Genomic DNA, 19,161 nt, shown 5'->3' with positions numbered 1-19,161 from the left:
GCATGTGTGGCTTTTGAACTGCCCACAGACTGTCACCGAGAGAAGCGGGAGGGAGGGGGAGAAATGCAGCGGCAGCAGTAGCGGCGGCGCCGGCGTTACTCCAAGCAGCCACAGCTCCAGCCACTACACTCCCAGCCAGCGAGCGAGGGAGATCTCCGGCGAGACTCAGCGGGCGCCAGGGCGAGCCGGGACCCCGCGCTCTCTCTCTCTCTCTTTGTGACCCCAGCCTCGCAGCCGCGCCAAAGGGGACAGAGGAGCAAAGGAACGAGGTAAGAGCCATCCGAGAGGCTGGAGACCATTTGGATTTTCTTGTCCCCCCCCTCTGGTTTTTTTTTACGCGGCAGCCAGCTGGTCGATCCGGTTCTTATTGCTGTTGAAACAAACGCCCCCGCCTCCAAAAATGAAAACCGCTTGTTCTCTCGAAATATTTAATGTGTGTGTTGGGAGATTTTCATATATATATATTAAATATAAAAGAGGGAGAAGCAAGATCTAGGGAGCGCACATGCCTTGGCGATGGGTTTCTATGAAAGGGAGAAATTTTAAGTCAGTGCCTATGTCTTGAAATCTTTGCATGGAGACCTCCAGGGGCTGGAAAGATGGCATGATGGAGAAAGGGATGGATGTGGGGAATCGGGGTGGGGGGCTTGGGGTTGTTTTTCTTTCTAATTTTTTTCACAGCCACCACTTTTTTGGGGGAGGGGATGTTACAGATTTCTTTCCCCATCTTTTTAATATATATATCTATATGTACCGTATATATAAATAAATAAATATAGACTGCATAGCATGGATATCTCGAAGAAGGCATATTGGGGAGGGGGCATACATCCATGTTAAGATCATGCAGAGGAGGGGGAGAGGAAGGAGGGGGGAAGAGCGTAAAAGCGAGATAACATGGCATGAGAGCCTCAGCTTGGGCTTGAAAGGATGGTTTTTCGCAGTTATATTACCTGTGGAGCACTTTGGAGAAAACTCCTAAACGATCTGTGCGTGTGTATTTTGGCTAAACGTGTTTCCCCCCCTCCTTCTTTCTTTTTAAATCACCCCTTCAATCTTCTCTTAGCAGAGGGCAGGCGAGATGTAAAGTGGACGCCTGCCAATTTTTTATTTTAAAACCATCCTGGGGTGTTACACTGTGCGATTGTTCTTGCTTAGGCAATCCTGAAGAAAAGAGCTTCTGGTTTTATTATTGGTCGCGAGTGTGGGATGAAAAAGAAAGACAGACGAGGAGGGGGCGGGGTGGGGGGCTAGGATAGCAGTGGCCACAAACACTTTAATCTCCCACCCTGCTTAAATGCAAAGCCTGCAAGACCAGAAGCGTTTGTGTCTTAGTTTGGGGATTTTTTTTTTTTTTTTTTTGCTTTAATGCAAACATCCACATCATCTCTGTGGAGTTTAGGAATACTGCATGGATCCCCGTGGCTTCGTCCTCTCCGCCATGAATATGCATAGCAAGCCCCCTCCCGGCATCCTCTCCCCACTCCCAAGCAAATGTGGTTCCTTGTAAATCAGAGATCCTGCAGTTTCTCTCCGTTCTCCACCCCTCTGCTGCGTTAGCCACCGAATCATGGCACATGAAAACGAGCGCATCTGAGTGGCTCCCGGAGATGAGACGCCCGGGTACCACGCTTTCTTTTTGGGGGGATGCCTTTTCAAGTAGCCGTCCCCGAGGCCAGCGCATTCACACGTCGTCTACGACACCGGGTCGGTGCTGGGTGAGAAAACCTCCCAGCTGGGCTCCTCTTTTGGCGATACTGCAGGGGAAATGAATGAAACTCTCTTGTAATTACCTATTCCTTTGTCTTCGCCTCGCGCATGCGTAGCAGAGCAGGGTGGGGAAGACGGACGAGGCAAGTCTCTCTCCATCGTTAGTCAGGCACTTATCAGAATTGGCAGAACAAAGGCAGGCATCTTGAGATAAGGATCTCCCCAGACCTGTAGGACAGCATTGGAGGGAATCCTTTTTTTTTGCCAGCAGATCCATCTTGCATAAGCACCTTGTTAAATGCTCCAGTGGATTTAAAGGGGCAGAGGGAGAGGGAGATTGTAGACTCAGCATCAATTTTACAAGCCCATGTGAATGAAATTCTGCTTAATATTAAGCGGTGGTGATCTCTGTTCGCTGTTAAGATTGTGCATCAGTCCACCCATACTATCACAACTCCTTTTCCAATGTAGCAGTGAAAAAATTGCTTCTAATCTAGATGAATATGGGGGTGGAGGGGGGAAGGGTAAAGAAATGGCCATGCTGGGGTGTAGGCTCTGGAAAATCTTCACTGTCTAGTATCTTGCAAAATGGCCTTCAAAGAACTGTGCTGAGGAATAGGGGCAACCATTTCAATGTGTTTCTCCCCACCCTGTCTATTATCTGCTAGGCTGGCCATCTTTTCTGCAAACATTTTGGGGGTACCAAATGAAGTACACTAATGAGGCCGATCCATTAGAAGAGGACAATTAGGCAACTTCCGTGTACCTAGTTCAATTAAAGTCCGTGTTTAATGATACTGTGAAGAATCTGTCACTATAGGAAGCACCTCGGCTGACACTGTCTGCCAAATTCCTCCACCTAGAGGGAGACACACTCCTCCTCTCTCGCATTTTTCCCTACACAGTCCTGTTTTTTTATCTAGTTCTCTTCTTTCCAACCTTCTCTCCATTCATTTCAAGAAATGGGATTTACCAAGATGTACCGTACGGTGGAAACAGATGCCCATTCCCCCCCGCCCCCACATCTGCAATTGAAGTGTGGCAAAACCCTCCACAGGCAGCATTTTGGCAGGATAATACGGATGAATTAGTTTAGTAGTGAGCCCACACTCAGATTTTGGTTCCTGGTGGAAACCTTGGCATCATACTCAAATTCTTCCATTTATAAGAGCTGGGGGAAGGATCTGCAGAAGCACCATTTGCTTAGACACAGCAGTTTGGGAGGTACAAACATCTACGCACAATGTGGGAATTGAGACGGACAAGTTTACCATGCTCCTATGTGTGTTAACATTGTCTTGTTCACATGGGAGGCTGATGCAAATGACCAGGCTCAACCTTGGCTAGTTAGTCTAGAGGAAACCACAGTGATGAACTGGTTGGATTTGCAGCTTTACCCAGGCACAGATCTAATCAAGAATTTGCCAACACACAGGAGCTGTCACATCTGAATTGCTACTTCTAGGCCCAACTATATATATATATGTATGTATGTATTAGAACTGTCGACCCAGCCAAACACTGGATCTTGAGATATCTTGGAATGCTGATTGGGTAATGTCTGTCCACAGGCCTCAGAGCCAGTCCATCAACAGTTTATTGCCTTGCCCACAGGAAATTAAAAAAACACACCAAGTGACAGAATATATCTGAGAACCACAGTCTCAGAGTGGGGGAAGAGGGGAGGGGACTTTGCTAAAGGCTGGCACAAGATTCCCAGATTTATTACAGTGCAAACAGTAGCATGGTATATTTTAACAACAGCTGTAGTAGTATATACACACACACAAAACACATATATGTATGTGTGTGTGTGTGTGTGTGTGTGTGTGTGTGTGTATATATATATATATACACACACACACACACACACACACACACATACATACACATACACATCTTACTGCAGGTTAATCAGTTACCTAAACAAACAAACAGCAGTAAAAATGCACAGAACCCAAACCCTCAAAGCAAAAGGATTTGTGCTTTTGGAATGCCTAGTGTATTGACCCAATAACTGATCAATAGTTGGTCAGACATATAGAATGTGGGTAGGATTATTTCCCTTTGTTTTACTGAGTGGCACAGCTGGTTTGGAGAAGAAAACAGAAAGTGACGTTTTAGATGGAGAGGAGAAGCATGAATCGAATGAAAGAAGTCACCACTACCACTTGTTGTTTTTTTTTGTCACCTCTTAGTGGCTGCATATTAATGGTGAAAGCTGCTTTCCCCAGTCAAGTAAAACTGCTGACAGGAAACCAGCAGCTCCCCACATGTTAACTTGTCAAAACAGCTGATTGGGTAACTCAGGAAATTTGTTAGTGAAATAACTGTTGGGGAAGCACATCACACAACACTGCTCTGCAAAAAAACCCAGATCTGCCAGTCCCCTTGCTGCATGCTGTTTACCAACACTGCCCAAACTTGTCGAATCTTCTGCTTGCAATATTGTTCATAGCCTTTCTTGCTCCCCTCTCCCCATGTATCAAAAGAAAGTAGAAGATAAGAAATATTTCAGTTTTTGTTTTAAAAAATGAAATATAGCATAGTTCCAAAACTGCACCATGCCCATGTGTTCTGTGAAATCATGGCTATCTGCAAAAATGGCAGCGTTAGTAACTGCAGCCGGAAGCTACAAATAAAATTTGTATTTTCTAAAGCGTCCTGTATTCATCTGTCTTTCTTGCAATCCCTTGTTGCAGCTGACATTTTGATTTGCTGACCAAGCAATTTGTGTCATCAGTTGTACTTCTAAAAACATATTTTCCACAGAAAACAGAAGTACGTTTGTTTTATTAATAAGCAATTGCTGAAACCTACAATATAAAATGGATTCCTCCTCTCGCATCATAAATTCTCTTTACCTTTTTAACTATGTTACTTTTGAGTAAGTGGTTGGTGCTCGCATCCTTAACATAGCAACCAGAAGTATATCTCACTGAAATCAGTGGAACTTGCTTCTACATAATATGTAGGATTGGGTGCAAGTTGACTGATGAAGTTCTATGGTCATTTTTAACAGTTAAGAGCCAGTACTAAACAAGACCTCCTGAGGAACAATTATTGATAAGTGTCATCTGGAGAAGTAACATGGCCTGATCCCATGACTGCTTTGAAGTAAGTTCTACTGAGTTCAAATGAGCTTACTTCCAAGTAAATGTCAGTAGGGCACACTTCCAAGTAATCTTGGACATAAACCCACATAAATCAATGAGATTTGCTTCCAAGTCAGCTTGCTTGGGTATTGGGCTGCTAATTGCCTTATTCTAGTAGACCCTTAATTCTACAGATGTGATTTTGATGTGCAAAATTTCACCGAGTGAGAGCATAGGGTTTTCACTTCTTTGTTTTGAAAAGATTCCTAGCCCACATGGTTTCCAAGAAAAGTGTGTCCAAACCATGTCACCTGAAAGATCAGAAACTAAATGTCTCTTATTTCCTCGTTCCTTTTGCCACCCACACAGCCATGTCTGCACTACTTGTTGGAATGTTGTGGGTAGCAGGAGACGATATATTGATTAAATATTGTCCTTCCTAACTCACGCTAGTGAGTTTATTCACACAGCAGAGTACATCCCCCTCTTTCCACAGCAGGAAGCTAGTTGCAGATTCGTTAGAATCTCTTAAGTTCTACTATTCCTGGTAAGACCCCTTTGATTCCCTCCTAAAAGAATAAAAACACAACAGTCTTCTTTTAAAAGTAATAAGTTTACTCACATTCAGTTCACAGTTGGAGCCCTGAAGGCAGGCTTTAGCTTAGAGTTACAGAAGAAGGTTTTAGTTCATCCCATATGGGACTTCATCCCACATGTCGCTGGCTGAGAGCCAGCAGTGTAGTCCAAGAGAAGAAAAGGCATCAAAAAAGGAAGGTGGCTGTGTGACTGGACCTTTTGTGGGGTCTGGAAGGGTCATGCCCACCTTACCTGGTCACATGAAAAGGAAAGATGTTCCAGACCAGGTGTAATAGGACGTTCAATTGGCTGGACCGACATTCCCTGCATGTCCACTCTAGGCAAACAGGAAATGTTGTATTTGACTGCTTATGTTACATCCCACACTTCTTCCTTGTCCTTTGCCCTCCCATTCCCGACAGAACCTTTGACATTCTGAGACTATGTTCTGTTTTGCAAACAGGATATAGGATGCACATCTCGCAAGTGCATGTAAAGACAGAGAACATTTGCTTAGCGTGCATAAGCCCCCAGCTTCAAGCCCTTGGTATCCCCAGGTAGGGCTGGGAAGGATCCCAGTTTGAAACCTCGCCAAACTGAACTAGATGGACCAATGGCCTTTACATAGCAGCTTCCTATGTTAGTGGAAACATCTGCATAATTTACTGGGAAGGCAGACTTTGGGTTTCTTGGCATGGGAGAGCATGGGGCTGGGTTGCTAGAAATGAATGAGCTCCCAAGGCACCAGCAGGAACAGAAAGAAGAGGAATCTGAGGCCATCGACTAGAGCAGGGCCAGGATTTTGGGCCCAGCTTTTTTCAGAAATTTAGAGTGGGAATGAAAAGAAATCACTCACAAAATAGAGGTGGTGCAGGAGACTTTACCTAGTGTGTGTATGGTGGTGGTTGTGGGGAAGGGCTTGGTTTGCTTTACATAAATGAGGTGGTGGTTTGTTTGTTTTTTAAAAAAATGGGGGTGGAAATCACCTGGCTGCCCATCGTCTCTGCAAGGCGTGCCAGGATCTTCTGGTCCTGTTTTCTGCTGGAGGCAGGCCAATATGCCAAGGGGAACTCCTGGTCACCACTAGCAGAGGAACCACAGCAGAATGGGGAAGTTCTTAGGTGCTTCATGCTTGCTCTGGGACTTGTTCAAAAACAGGATTTAATTAAGGAAATCCAGCCCTTCCTTCTCCCATGAAAACTTGGAGGTATTTTCTGTTGTTCCCCAGAAACGAGAGGAAGTATATTCTCCCTTTTCAGGGGTTGCAGCTGAGGGGAGGATAAATGATCCTCCTAAAATGGAGCAGTGAAATTTGTCTCAGTGGTACGAGGAACAGCCCCTGGTAGGAGAAGCTAGGAAGAGGTTGGAGCAGAGGTCAAGTGTGGGTGTGTTGGCTACTGAAAATAAGGAAGCAAGCAGTGGCAAGGAGAGAAGCTGAGGGAAGAGTTGTAAAGAGAAGGTCCGAGAAGTTCAGAGTAGACAAAATGGAGAAGGCACACTGAATCTCTTGCTAGTGGTGCTACAGCCAAGTGTAGACGTTGGGAAGAGGTGGAAAGGATACAGACAGGTGTGGGGAACATTTCGCCTTACACATCTTGCTGAGATACAACTCTCATCACCCTTGGCTGTTGGCCATGCTTGGTGGGCCAATGAGAGTTGCAGTTCATCAGCATCTAGAGGACCAAAGGTTCCCAGGTGTGGATGCTGCTGGGGGTGGCAAAATGGAAGGGAGACCCACAGAGTGGCACGGGTGCAATTCAGAGCCCGAGGTGAGTCTAACCAGTGCCAGAGTTTGCCTGCTGAATCAACAAATGGAGTAGTGTATGGAGCCTTGCAATATTGAGTTGTCTGTAGCTAACATACAGATCAGCCCTGATTATAGGCTTCGGGTAGTGCTAGTGAATTTTAACTGACCCATGAGATGCTTGTAGCCTGGCTAATACTTGTATATGACTATGAGCTAATTTATCTAGTCCTTTACCTAACTAGTGAATTATTATTATTATTATTATTATTATTATTATTATTATTATTATTAATTTATATCCTGCCCTCCCCAGCCAAGGCCGGGCTCAGAGCGGCTAACTACAGTAAAGTAATACAGCATTCTAAAATCAATTCATTATAAAATCAGTTCAAATCAAATTAATGGCAACCATTGGGCTAGAGTTCTGTGAAGAATTACCAAAGGAGGGGGTCAGGCTGTGCCTTAGAACAGCTCTGTCTTGCAGGCCCTGCGGAAAGATGGCAAGTCCTGCAGGGCTCTAGTCTCTTGTGACAGAGCGTTCCACCAGATCGGAGCCACAGCCGAAAAAGCCCTGGCTCTGGTTGAGGCCAGCCTAACCTCCCTGTGGCCCGGGACCTTCCTGGTGTTTTTGTTTGAAGACCGTAAGGTCCTCCGTGGGACATATCAGGAGAGGCGGTCCCGTAGGCACAAGGGTCCTAAGCTGTATCTGGAAGTGGTGCAGGCGGTTTTCTGTTCTTGGCAAGGAACAATTTCCAGGGCCCATGCTCTGTCTAAATATGAAATAACAATACAGTGCTACTGGGCATGTGCAGAGTTCCTTTGTCCTGTCACTGAGTAATAGCGTTAAGTAGTTTACACACACTTACGCAGGGCTTGATGCATTTAGAAGTTCCTCCTGAGCATGGCCTTATGTTTCATACCTCCCCACCTTGATCTTCAACCAGTAACAGAATGACTAAAGTGGTCCTCTTTCCCCCTAATCCCCATCAGGACAAGAGGCCTATATTACTGCTACCAGTAAATAAGGAAAAGAAGCCTCGCCTTGAGGTTGGAGCATATTGCAGGTGCCATGGGGAAAACTGACATTTGGTCCTTCCCTTTCTGTATCATTTATAGCATAGACCATCACCATAGTGGAGCCTCAAACTACCAGTAGTAGCTGCTAGAGTATGAAGACAGTGGCACTCCATGCAGTAAATGTCTATGTATGCCACAGCACAAAGACTGCGTGAGACGTCAAAATAATAATAATAATAATAATAATAATAATAATAATAATAATAATAATAATAATATTTATACTCCACCCATCTGGCTGGGTTTCCTCAGCTGCTCTGGGCGACTCCCAACAGAATATTAAAAACAACGATAAAGCATCCAACATTAAACACTTCCCTAAACAGGGCTGCCTTCAGATGTCTTCTAAAAAGTCAGATAGTTGTTTATTTCATTGAAATCTGCTGGGAGGGTGTTCCATAGGGCATGCGCCACTACCGTGAAGGCCCTCTGCCTGGTTCCCTGTAACCTCACATCTCGCAGTGAGGGAACCGCCAGAAGGCCCTTGGAGTTGGACCTCAGATGGGGGTGGAGACGCTCCTTCAGGTATACAGTACTGGGCTGAGGCCGTTTAGGGCTTTAAAGGTCAGCACCAACATGTTGAACTGTGCTTGGAAACGTACTGGGAGCCAATTTAGGTCTTTCAGGACTGCTGTTATATGGTCTCGGCGGCCACTCCCAGTCACCAGTCTAGCTGCCGCATTCTGGATTAATTCACATGTCTTCTACCCCTCATTTAAGAGATAGATGCGTGGACCCCTGACCAGTGTGCATAGCCTCCAACACATCCCACTGGAAAACCAGGACGGCCATCTTCTGTGCACGTCATGTGAGAACGCCCTCCCCAAAAAACTGGATATCCGGGACAGTTGACGGGTATGGTGTGTTGGGCTGGATTTTATGGCTAGAGCCTAGGTGGTTCTGGAACTGTGACTCTATGTTGACCTGATATTTCATAGAGACCAAACTCCCACGTTGGCTTTTCTTAAGTTAGCTTGGTTACCTGTATTGCTCCTCTGCATGTGGCAAAATGTCCACTCACAGTCCAGAAGAATATTGAGGGAAGCCAGAATTGAGCAGAACAGTAAGGGTAAGATAATGGTGTTGGAGAAGGAGTTGATTTAGATAAATTGTTTTTTTTAGTGACAGGAAACAGCCTCCTCACTGGTTCTGGAGAATGGTTCCTCAGACTCCACCCCCAGCCACGAATCTCTTTTTAAATTTATTTATTTATTTGGTTTTTCAAATTAAAAATTTACAGAGATATATCAAGCATAAATAATAAAAACAAGATTCTAAGGAATCTCCTGGACTTCCTATTAATCCTTGCCTCCCGCATCTTTTATGATGATCCAAATCTTTTACATCTCCATTGAATCCAGAATTTACCCTTAACTACAAGTAGTATTCCAATCCTACTAACGATTTTAACTGTTTACAATGGTCTTTAAGATAAGTTCTATGTTTTCCCCATTCCTTATTAACATTTTGGTCTTCCTAATTTCTGATTCTTTCTGTCATTTTAGCCATTTTGGCATAGTCCAGCCTTTCTCAACCTTTCGGTCCCCAGATGTTGTTGAACTTCAACTCCCATCACCCCTAGCTAGCAAGGCCAGAGCTCAGGGATGATGGGAGTTGTAGTCCAACAACATCTGGGGACCCACAGGTTGAGAATCTCTGGATAGTCCATCAACTTCATCTGCCATTCTTCTCTGGTAGGAACTTCATCTTCTTTCCATCTCTGGGCCAATAACATTCGTGTAGCTGTCTGCCCATGAATCTCACTGGGTGGCTGTGGCAGTAATCATAATGTAGAGTCTACAAAGTGTCTTGAAAATGTAGGCATTGTACAAGGATGATGTTAAAAGCAAGCCCCACCTGCAGACTTGCAGTGTAAAGAGGTTGCTGGTGTTCTTACATTTATAAGGCAAAAGCAGAAAATAATTATAAAGCACATTGTATACCGTGTTAGAAACTGAGATATGGAAACTAGAAGCTAAATGGCACCTTAAACCTCGGTTATGGGTGCAACAACAGAATGTCTAGGCATGCTTTTTTAATAACAAGAATACAAAGCGGAACATCAATGAACTGCAGCTAAAATATTATGTTCATTTTTAACATGGTAATAGTCCTTCCCTTGCCCACACCCCTAATATTTTTAAGAAGGTCTCTTCTCCAGTCTTCAGAGAGCAGCTGGAAGTGAGGAGGCAGAAAAAGGACCTCCTTTCCTTCCACTCTGCAGTTTTAATCTGAAATCTTAGGCACAGTACTGCGCCCAGAGCTCAGAAACCTCTCACGCCAATGGAATTCCCTGTCACAAAATGCCCCTAGAACAATGGGAGTTTCCAACACTGATTTTGAACACTCCCAAAGGTGATTTTCTGCTCTGGAAAGTGAACATTGGTTACACAGGTATGTTTGCAGTTTATATTTCCACCCATGGTCAACGTAATGTACTATTTGCATGCCGGCAAGCAAGTGTTTCCCAAGCTTCTGACAACCGAGCCACATTTTAGTCTGAATTGAAACTGGAGGCAGTGGCGGACTATGGGCATTCAAATTTCAGCAGTCCCCTGTGCGATGCCAAAATTTGGTACCTCCCTTTCTCTTGCCTTCTGTTCTAAGTCATTTTTGCAGCGCCCCCCTGCAGCTCCCTCTCGTCTTGGCGCCCAGTGCAGGCAAACTACTCAAACTCCTCTAAATCCACCTTTGTAGGAGGCACACTTCACTCTGAACATTTGCAAAGTTCCTTATCTTCCCTTAGTAAGCCTGCTCTTTAAAAGGCTAATCTTCCCTTAGCAAACCTGCTCTTTAAAAGCTCAATTGGAACAAATGTCAATCTATGCAAAACCCGAATTGATATTTGCTCCGATTCAGCTCGAGAGAGTGGGTTTTCGTGGGGGAAATTTCGGGGCAAAAGAAAAATTACGCTTGGGTGTGGAGCGTTAAAGTGCGGACCTTTGTCTGGCAAGAGTGGGCCAAAAAGTAAGCGTGGAAAAGCCCGGAGATACAGTGAGCAGCTTCTTCTGAAGTAAGGGCCTTCTTCCCAGTCTCCGCCTTGGTGTGATAAAACGATCCAGTCACAACCAATGTAAAGATGTGGCTGAATTACCTTGCACCAGCAGAACCAATGGGAAAGTGGCCAGGCCAGTGAAAACAGTGAATGATGCGCTGAGGCAGCCATGGGCGGGTACTTGGGGCTGAAAGAAGCCATTAATTTTTTATTTCATGTGGCATGCCAGCAGTTCTCTTGTGGCACACAAATGTAGGAATTGCTGCAGTAGGATTAATTGTTCCTAGCTGCTTTCCATATTCAATTTGCTGCTGTGTGTGCCATTTACTGCACAGCACCTGGAAGTAATGCAAAGCCACTGTCAATGGTGCAAAAAGAAGCACTTAACGGAAAACCATGCGCTAATACAAATCTTTAAACATCCTATGCATTCAAATCGACAATAGATTTGCACCCTCTTTAAATATCAGGTTCCACCTGACGATGATGAACAATACAAATTGTTTTTTCATAGAGACATCACATATGCTTTGTGTTTTCCTTTTCTCTCTGGTTCTGGCTCCATCTTGTGAAGAAAAAAAGAAAAGTGCCCAAACAGGAAAAACGCTAGAGAAGATGTCTTCCTGCCAGACAACAATCCCTTCTAAAAGATGAATGTTTTGGATTAAGTTGTTGAGCTGAGTCAGGAAACAGAAAATTTGGGAAGTGGGGTAAGGGGGAGAGAAACGGCTGGCCTTCTTCTTGTCAGTCAATGCTAATTGCAGCCAGGCACCAATGAATGAAGTCAAGGAACAAATTCCTAAAAGCATCGGAGATTTGAAAATAGAAACCATATGCAACGTGTAATGGAGGCTTAATGCATTAAGAAGTGGTTTCAAGATACTGTATGAAAAAATGCTTGTGGAGAATGGAAAGCACTCATACGATGGATCTCTCCCCTGCAGCGTTGCAATATCACATGTGCCACAATTTTCTTGCTTTCTGGATCCCGATAGCATCTTGACATCTTATTTAAAGAGAGAGGTGATAGTTTCATTACAATTTGCACCTGTCAAATGAATGAAACAAAGAAGAAAATAGAAACTTCCCATTTCCACAATGCCTTTTGCCTTCCGGTTTTTCTGCTTTTTTCAAATACGAAACTTTTCAGTTCTTTCCCCAACATCTCACAAGCTGACACAAGGAATGCTTATCCCTCACCCCCCAATATGTGTGAACAAAAAAATTGTAAACGTTTGTACTTACTTGCTATGAATGGTCACAAGCAGGACACATTTAAAGGCATTTTATTTATCTATCCTGTTGAGACAGATGAAATTAAATCTTTCCCACTGAAATCAGTGTAGCTGGAAATTTCTTACTTTTGGCTTGATTATCCGCAGCTCTTAAAAAGATGGAATCCATGTGGATTCAAACTGCTGATGGGAGCTCAAATGATGGAAAGGTCCCCCCCCCACACACAATGACAGGAAGGGAAGGGAAGAATTGAACCCTTCTCTTTGACATCTAGTTTTCTATATGGAGGGAACTCTATTGTATGGAAAGAAAAAACCCCCATAGAAGTCTGAAGTGGTACAGCCCAGAGACAAGCATACTGTCTCAGTGATAACATGCCCACAGATTCTAATTTCTAGAAGATTTCCATTGCCCAGTCCTGGAAGCTACAAAGCACTGTACCAGAAAAGATGAAGACCCTCTACATCCTCCTTCAAATGCAATGGATTATATGGGATTCCTGGTTCTTGGGCACTGTGGTGGTGCTGATAGAGATCACCCACTGTAGCTGAATGCTACAGAAATGCCAATTTTGGGTCTAGCAGTATTTAGAAGGCCGAAAAGTATTCATCAGCCAGAAAAGATATCCACCTAAGCATCACAAGATGATGGTGCCCTTTCACAAGAACATGCATGGTACCGTCCAATAGGACAGCTCATCCTCAGATGCTTTCCCTATAAAGAGCTGTGTGAAACAGGGCTGTGTTCCTGCAGCAACTCTCTTTGACATATTCTTCTCCCTGATGGTCCTTATCTGAGAGATGCAGTTTGCAGATGATGATGATAATAATAATAATAATAATAATAATAATAATAATAATAATAATAATAATTTATTACTTATACCCCGCCCATCTGACTGGGTTTCCCCAGCCACTCTGGGCAGCTCCCAACAGAATATTAAAAACACGATAAAACGTCAAACATATAAAACTTCCCTAAACAGGGCTGCCTTCAGATGTCTTCTCAAAGTCAGATAGTTGTTTATTTCCTTGACATCTGATGGGAGGGCGTTTCACAGGGCAGGCACCACTACCATGAAGGCCCTCTGCCTGGTTCCCTGTAACCTCACATCTCACAGTGAGGGAACCGTCAGAAAGCCCTCGGTGCTGGACCTCATTGTCTGGGCTGAACGATGGAGATGGAGTCACTCCTTCAGTTATACTGGGCCGAGGCCATTTAGGGCTTCAGAGGTCAGCACCAACACTTTGAGTTGTGCTTGGAAATGTACTGGGAGTCAATGTAGATCTTTCAGGACCGGTGTTCTATGGTCTCAGCGGCCACTCCCAGTCATCAGTCTTGCTGCCGCATTCTGGATTAGCTGTAGTTTCTGGGTCACCTTCAAAGGTAGCCCCACGTAGAGCACATTGCAGTAGTCCAAGTGGGAGATAACAAGAGGCTGCACTGCTCAGCCTTGACAGCACACTCAGAGAAAGCTCTACAGCAGCCTTTCTCAAACTGTGGTCCCCCAATGTTGTTGAACTACAACTCCCGTCACCCCTAGCTAGCAAGGCCAGAGCTCAGGGATGATGGGAGTTGTAGTCCAACCATGTCTGGGGACCCACAGATTGAGAACTACTGCAGTCTACGGAGACACATGGGTTGTTTCCCCAAGCCTGCAGGGAGTTCGGTGTTACCATCAGCCTGACGAAGACCAACGTCTTGGGTCAGGACATCACCAGCACTCCACACATCAGGATTGGTGACCACACACTTGAGGTAGTAGACAATTTTGTCTCCCTGGGTTCCACCATAACCTGCAGCCTCTCCCTCGATGCTGATCCAGAAGAAGGCAGCTATGGGAATGGCTCACCTCTCCAAAGGAGTATGGGAAAATGTGATGCTAATGTCCAATATCATGTTGAAGGTCTACTAGGCATGTGTGTTTAGCACATTGCTTTATGGAAATGAGTCTTGGGCAGCTTGCAACCACCAGCAGCGATGCCTCAGCGCCTTCCATCAAGAAGATTTTGGGCATCACATGGCAGGACAGAGCCTCAAACAGAAGTGTGTCCTCTCAATCCCACAATCTCCGCGTGTTTGCACTCCTGTGCCATCAATGTCTATGCTCGCTTGGTCATGTCCGCAGAATGGAAGATGGCAGGATCCCCAAAGTCTTGCTCCATGGGCAATTTGCTTCGGGCATGTTGGCAGACCAACTCCACATTACAAAGATTTCAGCAAATGTGACACGAAGGCTGGCAGCATCAATCCAACCCTGTGGGAATCCCTTGCAGATGACCACAGTGCCTGGAGACAGATGGCCAGGTCCTGTATCCACAGCAGTGACCAGAGGAGGAATGACCGCTGGAAGGAACGCAGAGAGAAGAAACATGATGGTGCATCTGCAGCAGCACAACTGGACACCTTCAGCTGCCCAAGCTGAAACAAAACATGTCTCTCCCGTATCAGTCTCTACAACCGCAGCAGGCACTACAACCTTCCAACAATTTGACTTCACTCCCAAAGGCACAAATGGATGCCCACAACAAGCACTTGGAAGGAAGCTGTATTATGGAGGGCGTTTCTTCTTTATGCAAAGACAGATAACACATTTTTAAATATTGCATGGACCCCATGGCTTTCTCTCTGCCAACTAATATTCTTGGGCAATCCCTCCCTCATGCCCCACTCCCAAGCAAATGTGGCTTATTGCAAGTCTTAGATCCTGCAGTTTAGCTTCACTCTCCACCCCTTGCTTATACAGTGGTACCTCTGGTTATGTACTTAATTTGTTCTGGAGGTCTGTTCTTAACCTGAAACTGTTCTTAACCTGAAGCACCACTTTAGCTAATGAGGCCTCCCGTTGCTGCCGCGCTGCCGCTGTGCAATTTCTGTTCTCATCCTGAAGCAAAATTCTTAACCCAAGGTAATATTTCTGGGTTAGTAGAGTCTGTAACCTGAAGCCTATGTAACCTGAAGTGTATGTAACCTGAAGTGTATGTAACCCGAGGTACCACGGTATTCGCAGAATTGCTACAGATCTCTCTCCCTCTCTCTCTCTGTGTGTGCACACTAAAATCTGTGCCTTTGTTTCTACTTACATACAGCACATGGATAGCAGGTGAAATTAGGCTCTGTTGGTTAAATTGGGTGATGAGAGGGGAGAGACAAGGATTTAGGAGGAGTTCGCTGTTCCTAACTGTGAGGTGTGCAATGCTGGCTTTTGGTGACTGTATTGCAAAGGGGTTCTCATTTTGCAATCAGAAAAACGCTTATGGTGCAGTAAAAATCAGGCACCCACAGAAGAATCTGCTTGACCTCATGGAATATACTGGACGGTATATAGCTGTGATCAAAAAATGGGAAGATGCCGGAATAGGAGAGCTACTGTGTAGTGGCTAGAATGCTGGGAAATAAAACTTGCAATGCAAGCCCCAGTGCAACCATTTGTTTTAAAAGCCCAAGGAACAAGATTTTACTTCCTCTCTTAAGAAGCATATTCCTTTGCATGACTCATTAATTAATTGACTGTTGGTTATACTGAGGCATGCAACAAGAAAAAAGTAATATAGCTTCTGTTCCTTCTATCCTGGTCTTCTGAGAACTCGGCACAAAAAAACAAGTTTTGGATCTGGAAGCATGTATGGAGTTCAGTGTACTTTATATGGTGATGGGGAAATCTACATTTTACACTCCTGTATAGAGGAAAGAAGGTGTATGCAAATTATAATCATTTGCATGCATGCACTTAATTAGTTGCAAGGTGGTACTGTATTTTGAGTGCAAGTCAAGCTGTCACCTAATTTAGACTTGGGGGGAATGCCCTGATACAGTCAAATGCAAAGAGGAAGGAAGGAGAAGCAGCAATGGCAAAGCAGAGACTTGGTGTCTTTATTTTTAACATATGTTGTGTTTGCAGATCTGGGTTTCCAACCACTGTGCACTCAGCGGGGACCCAGGGCTAGTCCTGGCTCTGTGCTGAAAACATCTATCTGGCACATGGGTTTACAAACAAACGGTTTTTCCTGTTGACATTTTTATGTGTAGCTGTACATTTTTGACATGCCATGTGTGTTCTACCTCGTGGGAGAAATTCATATCGGATCTAGACAGTCTGCCCAGAGCTCCTTGTGTCTTTTGAACCATTTCTTCACAGTGACCATGTGTTTTTCCGTGTCCTCTTCAAAAAGCCACAATGCCTTGAGAAAGAAAACAGCAAGGGTTCTCCACAGAATGTTGTAGCAGATGCCAGATTCCCTGCTGCCCAGTTGGCCAAACTACACACATCCTGACTGTGTGTGTGCCACAGCACTAGTTGTTTTCCCATGCTTTTACACAAGGCTCAACAACGACACCGGAGTGTATAAATATACGGAAATCATGAGGAGGCTTCATGCTGTGTCCCTTCAGGTGACTGATGACAGGAGAGGATTTGGCAATGTGCCCTTCTCCTGACAAGCTGCTGGCCCTTCTCCTGCCAAGTCTAGAAGGTGGTTTGATGCTCCACTGGTGCATGGTTGTAGAGGTTAAGCTTCTGTGGTGACACTCTTGTAAGGCCTCTTCAGGCAAGGAATCCATTTTTGAAAGGAACAACATGTGTTAGTGTCCTGGTGTGTCCCATGGAGGACCTTACGGTCTTCAAATAAAAGCACCATGGAGGTCCCGGGCCACAGGGAGGTTAGGCTGGCCTCGACCAGAGCCAGGGCTTTTTTGGCCATGGCCCCAATCTGGTGGAACGCTATGTCACAAGAGACTAGGGCCCTGTGGGACTTGACATCTTTCTGCAGGGCCTGCAAGACACTGTTCCACCAGGCCTTTGGCCAAGGCACAGTCATCATAGAACTCTAGCACAATGGTTGCCATTAATTTGATTCAGAATTGATTTTAGAATGAACTGATTTTAGAATGTATTTCAATTAATTGATTGTGATTTTATGTAAACTGTGTTACTTTTACTGTTGTTAGCCGCTCTGAGCCTGGCTTCAGCTGGGGAGGGCGGGATATCAATAAATTATTATTATTATTATTATTATTATTATTATTATTATTATTATTATTAACATGATAAGCGAAAGATGTAGATGCTTCTGTATTACATTCCAGATAAGTGAAACACCCAGAGCACAAAAGATGCATTTATGTTGTCCCTTAAGCTGGGTGCTGAGGCTGAAGGACATCGGCTCATCGGAGGCCATCTTGTGAGTCTAAGGCTGCTGTGAGATTTTTTTATAAAATTTCGTTATTTGGTTTTTCAAATTAAAATTTTACAGAGATATTTCAAACATAAATCATACAAACAAGTTTCCAAGGAATCTCCTGGACTTCCATCCTCCCCTTTGTGGGTCCTATTATTAATCTTTTCCTCCCACATCTTTTTATGATAATCCCAATCCCTTTGCCTCTTCCATTATGGTCAGAATCAACCTTAAGCTACAGGTGATATTCCAATCCTACTAGCGTGCTGTGAGATTTTTAACTGGTGTCTTCTTGAGCGACACTACACACCACACCAGGAAAACCTGGGCCAATAAATTGGTTTAAACCACTCAAGTCTGTGTGCATGCCCACAGTGGATCTCAGGTTTTTCTGAAACTTAAGGTGGTTGGGGAAGTACCATTTTAAGAGAAGCGACAGCAACACGCAGCACAAAAAACCCCACCGGGCACCACGTACTGGTGTGAATAGAAAACACTTGAGATAGATTGTGAAAGCGATCAAGGTTCACGAATGCACATGCAATCAGCGACCCACATATGCTTGAGTGCCCAGCTGTGCAGATGGCCTTCCTCTATAATCTTATTTCCTCTTCTTTTCTCTTGCCCTCCCAGCCCCCGTGGATGTCTTGCTGCCATCCTAAATCTAGCATTGTGACCAGGGAGCTCTGCCGTTTACCTGCCATTTTATCTCCTTCCTCCCCATAGCATGCCCTCCTCTTTTCACTGCAACCTCTTGCCGACGTCTGCCAAATTCTGCTGCTGCTGCTTTTTCAACTTCTCCAAAGATCTGCCCCTGTCTTTCTTCTGCTTTTGCTAAACTTCCTTCTCGTGTCTTGGTGATCTTTTGTCTTTATGGATGTGGGTCTCCTCCTGGCTCGTCCTCTCTCCTTTCGTCTATCTCCTTCATTTACAGTGGTACCTCGGGTTAAGTACTTAATTCGTTCCGGAGGTCCGTTCTTAACCTGAAACTGTTCTTAACCTGAAGCACCACTTTAGCTAATGGGGCCTCCTGCTGCCGCCGCACTGTTCTCATCCTGTTCTCATCCTAAAGCAAAGTTCTTAAGCTGAGGTACTATTTCTGGGTTAGCGAAGTCAGTAACCTGAAGCGTATGTAACCTGAAGTGTATGTAACCCGAGGTACCACTGTACTTCTTAATGCTTCTGCACTACTTGCCTTTTGTTTGAAGCTCAGCATCCTTTCACTAAACAAGATACTTAAACTTCATTAGAGGCCATCTGAGCCTCTTGGGCTTGCCGATCAGAAGGTCGGTGGTTCGAATCCCCGCAACGGAGTGAGCTCCCGTTGCTCTGTCCCAGCTCCTGCCAACCTAGCAGTTCGAAAGCACACCAGTGCAAGGAGATAAATAGGTACCTCTGCAGAGGGAAGGTAAATGGCGTTTCCATGTGCTCTGGTTTCCGTCATGGTGTTCCATTGTGCCATAAGTGGTTTAGTCATGCTGGCTGCATGACCTGGAAAGCTGTCTGTGGACAAACGCCTGCTCCCTCGACCTGAAAGTGAGATGAGCG

The 19,161-nt window shown here is 44.8% G+C and overlaps 1 protein-coding gene across 1 annotated transcript in view; it reads left to right on the top strand.

The window, feature by feature from the left end:
- Positions 1-19,161, top strand: part of BASP1 (brain abundant membrane attached signal protein 1) — an 80,147-nt gene continuing 60,986 nt past the window's right edge. Inside the window, exon 1 of the mRNA XM_081918335.1 lies at positions 1-269. The gene's annotated coding sequence lies outside the window, so the exon portion shown is untranslated. The remainder of the gene's footprint in view (positions 270-19,161) is intronic.

The sequence above is a fragment of the Podarcis melisellensis genome, assembly GCF_964234715.1.
Source record: "Podarcis melisellensis genome assembly, chromosome: 7".
Lineage (NCBI taxonomy): Eukaryota > Metazoa > Chordata > Lepidosauria > Squamata > Lacertidae > Podarcis > Podarcis melisellensis.
Note: the sequence above shows the minus strand (reverse complement) of the source record. Positions and strands in the feature narration are given on the sequence as shown.